Source organism: Eriocheir sinensis, chromosome 20 (genome assembly GCF_024679095.1).
Source record: "Eriocheir sinensis breed Jianghai 21 chromosome 20, ASM2467909v1, whole genome shotgun sequence".
NCBI classification, from domain to species: domain Eukaryota; kingdom Metazoa; phylum Arthropoda; class Malacostraca; order Decapoda; family Varunidae; genus Eriocheir; species Eriocheir sinensis.
Genome location: NC_066528.1, coordinates 12,181,192 through 12,188,046, shown reverse-complemented (window position 1 = coordinate 12,188,046; position 6,855 = coordinate 12,181,192). Strand labels below are relative to the sequence as shown.

Sequence of the window (6,855 nt, the reverse complement as noted above, 5' to 3'; positions counted from 1 at the left end):
GAACAGTCTGGCAGGTTCCTTGTATGTATTTTCAATATATTGGGCGAATATAAGGCACTTGATTTTGATGTTGTGCAGTGCTGTTACCCTATTGATGTTGTTGAACGCATTTGCAGCGTCCACCATCAGCACCGCCTCGCATTCTGGGTCTTCGCTGCTACTACTACTACTGCTGCTACTAATACTACTACTACTACTACTACTACTACTATTCCTGCTGCTGCTAGTACTACTACTACTACTAATTATAATAATAATAATAATAATAATAATAATAATAATAATAATAATAATAATAATAATAATGATAATCTACACCTCTTCAGATATCCAGTATCGCACACTGTCTTCTCCAGCCTCACCGGAGATAGGTTCAGTGCACATCATGGAGAACAGTCTGTACGAACCCTTCCCCGGCCCCGTGACCCCCGCCGCCAGGGAACAGCAGGAGACAGAAGTCGTGGAGAACAGTCTGTACGACCCCTGCCCGGCTCACTGACAGCAACCGCCAAGGAACAGGAAGAAACAGTAGTCGTGGGGAACAGTCTGTACGAACCGGTCAACAGGGATTACCTCTAGCCATTGCATGTCAGAAGCACACCCTCCATTCCACGGCCACTTTGTCCCTAACACGCCTAGCCTGCATGACTGTTTCCGCTCCACTCGACTTCGGAAACCTTGGTGATGTCGCTGATTGACACGACGCCAGACAAACATTGCAGGAAGGCGTGAACATTGTCCTGTCGGCGGCCTGATCCCCAGCCATTCCTATAACTTGTGCGCCTTCCGTGCTGAGGACTGTTCGCCTGTAGCAGTAATTCAACTATCAGACACGAGATGGGAGCCACGATCAGATGGTCTCACGGGAAGGGAAGGGAAACTCGGCTGTGGGAACAACTTTGCCGAGATAAGACAACGCGACACCACCAAGGAAGGCGCCCACCCTGACCTATGTGTTAGCAGTTAACTTATGGGATGACGTTTTGTTTAACAGCAATACGGCCAACAGGCTCATCCAGTCGCCAGGTACGACGATTGGGGTGCTGAAGACATTTGTTGTTCGTGTTCTCCAAATGGAGCTGGGGCGTTTGATCCCAGTTGTCTGCAGGAAAAAACTCTTGTTGCTGCAAAAGATTCTTTGGCATCTGTCTGTGTGTGGCAATGACCCCCAAGAGGCACACCCAGACCCTGGATTCCTGCTGGGAGTGAGGCCAGCAACTCCAGGTCCTGCTGTAGGCGCCGAAGGGACCTTTAGTGGACAGTGAAGATACAACTACAGCGATCTACTGAGAACCTGTTGTTGATTTTCTAATCTCGATGATTTAGTTAACAGGTTGACAAATAAGGAAACATGTGTCTTAAGAAATACTGTTAAGGATTATCAAAATGGTTTTATTGAGATGCTTATCTTAATCTATAATACTTGTACATGTGTATCCCTATTCTGTATTGCTCTGTGACTTGTCCATGCGAGTGTTCCGCAACTGTGTGATGCTGTTGTGTTCAGCCCTGACGTGCGTGTATTAATACATGTGATCAGTCTGCAGCACCCCATTGTGCACGTCATTATATTGTGTTCAGCCCTGACGTGCGTGTATTAATACATGTGATCAGTCTGCAGCACCCCATTGTGCACGTCATTATATTGTGTTCAGCCCTGACGTGCGTGTATTAATACATGTGATCAGTCTGCAGCACCCCATTGTGCACGTCATTATATTGTGTTCAGCCCTGACGTGCGTGTATTAATACATGTGATCAGTCTGCAGCACCCCATTGTGCACGTCATTATATTGTGTTCAGCCCTGACGTGCGTGCATTAATACATGTGATCAGTCTGCAGCACCGCGTTTTGCACGTCATTTCAACTTTTTTTTATGGTATTTAATTTCATAAATCAGTCAATCTTTTTCCCGTTGGGGGCGGGGACGTAATTCATGCTTCCCTGCTTGTTACAGTTGTTTTGGATTGTGAGAAATCAGTCAATCTTTTTTGCTCGTTGGGAGACAGGGAAAACGTATTTCATGCTTTCGTACTTGTTAATGTTGTGTTGGATGGTGACATATTAATCCCTTTACCTTTGAGGGGGCGGGAGATGTGTTTCATGCCAAGGTACTCGTCACTGTTGTGTTGGATGGTGATATATTAATCCCTTTACCTTTGAGGGGGCGGGAGATGTGTTTCATGCCAAGGTACTCGTCACTGTTGTGTTGGATGGTGACATATTAATCCCTTTGCCTTTGAGGGGGCGGGGAGATGTGTTTCATGCCTAGGTACTCGTCACTGTTGTGTTGGATGGTGACATATTAATCCCTTTACCTTTGAGGGGGCGGGGAGATGTGTTTCATGGCAAGGTACTCGTCACTGTTGTGTTGGATGGTGACATATCAATCCCTTTACCTTTGAGGGGGCGGGAGATGTGTTTCATGCCTAGGTACTCGTCACTGTTGTGTTGGATGGTGACATATTAATCCCTTTACCTTTGAGGGGGCGGGAGATGTGTTTCATGCCAAGGTACTCGTCACTGTTGTGTTGGATGGTGACATATTAATCCCTTTACCTTTGAGGGGGCGGGCAGATGTGTTTCATGCCTACGTACTCGTCACTGTTGTGTTTGATGGTGACAAGTTTCAGCGAGTGCCCGCCGCTGTTGTGCAAAATCCTCAGGCTGCATTACGCGTGCCTGGGCCAGCACCACGGCCATCCTGACACACTAGAAGCTACAACAGAACAAAACACGTAGCTACTACAGGCAACTTTCACGGTGTTAAAAGAAAACCTAAACTTTTAGTACAACACGGCTATGAAGTAACAAACATCTGTGCTTTTCTTGCATCTTTGGGGTATTTTGCACAACGCCGTCCCCTCCCCGGAACAGTGTGGTGCCGCGGCCGCCTCGGGAACACACGGACGGCGCGACTCACGGGAATGTCAGACTGTCCGCGGGGTTTGGCTTGCACAGTGTGATGAATGATTATGTCACGCTGACCCCTGTTATCTGATCCTGTGACTTAACATTAATAAAAGCATAGCAAAATGTATCAGTCGCCATGTTTATTTAGTCCATTTATGCTATAGTTTAAATCGTGGATGTGAAGGACTGTATAGGGTCATCGTAAAATAGGAGCTTGCAACTATAAAAGGAGCTTGGCATTACACTGTTTAGGCCGACCACGCCAAGGCCGAGAGAGAGACGGCCTGGGACATGGGTGGGCGGGGGCGGGGCTGACCTCACCCTGTCATCCTGCAGGGCTAGAGAATACTCAGTAGGTAGTAGGTCAGGGGGGGGGTCTACTACAGTTTACTTCCTCCGAACATAACCGTCTCCAAAACAGCGGCTATCAGCGCTTCAATCTTGCTATTGATGAGAGTCAGTGATGCCTTACACGCGTGCTGTTCCGAATTACAACGGTAAAAAACGCAGGTTCATCCCCTCCCAGAAGATGAGGACGTGGCTGCGGGCGATGAAGAGGACCGACGACACACCAGACGAAGGAACAGAAGGACGAATCTTTGAGTGTCTTTATACTTCATCCACAGAGAGAGAGAGAGAGAGAGAGAGAGAGAGAGAGAGAGAGAGAGAGAGAGAGAGAGAGAGAGAGAGAGAGAGAGAGAGAGAGATAGAGAGAGAGAGAGAGAGAGAGAGAGAGAGAGAGAGAGAGAGAGAGAGAGAGAGAGAGAGAGAGAGAGAGAGAGAGAGAGAGAGAGAGAGAGAGAGAGAGAGAGAGAGAGAGAGAGAGAGAGAGAGAGAGAGAGAGAGAGAGAGAGAGAGAGAGAGAGAGAGAGAGAGAGAGAGAGAGAGAGAGAGAGAGAGAGAGAGAGAGAGAGAGAGAGAGAGAGAGAGAGAGAGAGAGAGAGAGAGAGAGAGAGAGAGAGAGAGAGAGAGAGAGAGAGAGAGAGAGAGAGAGAGAGAGAGAGAGAGAGAGAGAGAGAGAGAGAGAGAGAGAGAGAGAGAGAGAGAGAGAGAGAGAGAGAGAGAGAGAGAGAGAGAGAGAGAGAGAGAGAGAGAGAGAGAGAGAGAGAGAGAGAGAGAGAGAGAGAGAGAATACATACGCATATCACAAGTATCCATCTTCAAAACACAGGACACGCTAAGGTCAATATATAAATGCCATATGTGTATGGGTGTGTGTGTGTGTGTGTGTGTGTGTGTGTGTGTGTGTGTGTGTGTGTCTTTAGATTATATTATCTGGGGAAGTATATCAGGCGACAAACAAGCTCACACACACACACACCCTCAGACAAACACGCCTGGCGTGTCTTGGGGTGATGACGGGGCGTGTGGCTGTGGCGGCGGTGCTCCTGCTGCGTCTTGGAGGCGCCCACGGCACCAGGGACTGTGAGGATCTTCATGAAGTGGTGGCCGTCAGTGAAGGAGGAAAGGAGACAATTTGTTTGGAGAGAAGAAAAGGACCGGGAAGATATAGTGAGTCGACAACAGTGTACGTGAAGCCGGGAGATGACTTCAAGGGAGTTAGTCTTGTAGTGACAGAAGCACTTGTCTCTGCACCAGTCCGTCACGTAGCTTGGTTTGGCCTTGACAAGTGTTACAGTGACAACAAGTGGATCAAACTGAAGGTGGATGTGGAAGCACCGAATATGTTGAACCAAATTCTGCATTTCACCCTAACCATTGAAGGATACAGAGGAAGATGCACGAGGCAACGATCATGGAACAAATACATCACTGGCCTTAGTATTGTGGCTCACGGCTCTTCCAGCTGGACAAGCACAGCCGAAGAAACGGGCGGCAGATGTCACGGTCCGGAAGAATTCACGAACCTGCAGAACCCACCCACCTGCACGGATCCGCCGCGTCCTATCACCACCACCACCACCACTACAACAACAACAGTACATCCAGGTACTACCATCATCATCACCATCACCACCACAATCACCAACACCACAACAACACCTCTAGATACTAACACATCAACACCACTACCATCATCACCACCATCACCACAACAGCACCACAAGGTACTAACACCACTACACCACTACCGCCACCACCACCACCACAACAACAACACTAACACCTCCAGGCACTACGACCACAACACCCTCCACAACTTATGCCACCACAGCCCCTCCAGGTGTTCCTCTTACAAGCTCTTCCTCCACCCTGACAACCACAGCCACACCACGTCCACACCTTCGCCGCCACAAGGAAAGGTCACTCTGTCTCTCTCCTCTTCGACAGTGGTGATAGCGGTGCCGATAGCGGTGCCGATAGCGGTGGTGGTGGCGGTGATCCTGGCCATTGTGGTGTGTGTGAGCTACCGGAGGCGACGGCGTGGACAGGGAGAGGGGCAGGGTGAGTATGTGTGTGTGTGTGTGTGTGTGTGTGTGTGTGTGTGTGTGTGTGTGTGTGTGTGTGTGTGTGTGTGTGTGTGTGTGTGTGTGTGTGTGTGTGTGTGTGTGCTTAATTTCTGCCATAAAGCCACCTGAGTCCCGCGAGTTTACTGTAGAAATCTAAAAGTTGGCGGCTTAAGTTTTCAAGTTGAATCTTCCACGGCTGAGTGGCGGCCACGGCTCCGGGCCCACACACACACATACACACACACACCGCTCCGGTGGCTCAGTCGGTAGAGCGCTCCGCTGCGAGGCTTAACGGCCAAACAGGCGGCAGTTCGAACCCCGCTCAGGCCGGATTCTTTCGGTTGACTAGGAGTGGTTACTGTTCCTTCTTACATAGATTTACATAGAAAATCAGACCACACAGACCCCATGGTCCAGCCTAGGTGGTCTGTCCTTAAACCTAAGTGATTTTACATTAATCAGATGGCTCCAAAACGTTGCTTTTCTACTCTAGTTAATATTAAGTTCAAGGAAGTGACGGTCGAGATTGTTTTTAAAGGAGTCAATCGTGTTACACTGGACCACTGATGGTGGGAGCTTATTCCATTCTCGCACTACAACGTTGGTGAAGAAAAATTTGGTGCAGTCTGAATTTACTTGTCTACATTTGAGTTTTCTGCCATTGTTCCTCGTTCGCAAAGTGTCATCGATCATAAACAATTTTGTTCTGTCTACATTCGTGAAACCATTAAGTATTTTAAAACATTCGTTCAGTTTTCCTCGGAGGCGACGTTTCTCAAGAGAGAACATGTTAAGGGTGGAAAGCCTTTCTTCGTAGGATTTGTTGCGCATGGAAGGGATCATTTTTGTTGCTCGACGCTGAACACCTTCTAATTTAGCAATGTCCTTTGCATGGTGGGGAGACCAAAACTGTACCGCATATTCCAAGTGGGGTCTGACTAAACTATTGTAGAGCGGAGGTATTACATCTTTATTCTTGAATAAAGAGTTTATTTTAATGAAGCCCAACATTCTGTTCGCTTTATTTGCTGCATCGATGCATTGATGTGAGAATTTGAGGTTAGAAGCGATTTTAATCCCCAGGTTCTTAACGCATTGAACGCTTGTGAGTTTAACGCCGCGTATTTCGTAATCGATCTTCTTATTTTTTGTTCCAACTTGAAGGACCTGGCACTTGTCTACGTTAAAGGGCATCTCCCATTTATCCGACCAAGCTGAAATTTTGTGCAAATCCTCTTGGAGGCTTTGCCTGTCTTCGTCAGTGAGAACCGAGTTACCAATCTTTGTGTCGTCTGCAAATTTACTAATGCGATTATTGAGTCCAACATCCACGTCGTTGATGTAAATAATGAAGAGCACTGGGCCAAGAACCGAGCCCTGAGGGACGCCACTAGTGAACGGCGCCCACTCTGAGTTAAATCCGTCAATCGCAACTCTTTGTTGTCTGTTGCTCAACCAATTCGCGATCCATTGGTTTACTTGACCGTCAATGCCTATTTGCTTTAATTTATAAAGTAATTTATAATGTGG

At 47.8% G+C, this 6,855-nt stretch overlaps 1 long non-coding RNA gene across 1 annotated transcript; it reads right to left on the bottom strand.

The window, feature by feature from the left end:
- Positions 1-1,675: 1,675 nt before the first annotated feature.
- Positions 1,676-2,519, bottom strand: LOC127001184 (uncharacterized). The gene is made up of 2 exons (XR_007754874.1): positions 2,401-2,519; positions 1,676-2,319 (listed from the first exon to the last, which is right to left on the bottom strand). It is a non-coding gene; the product is annotated as an uncharacterized LOC127001184 (long non-coding RNA).
- Positions 2,520-6,855: the final 4,336 nt, after the last annotated feature.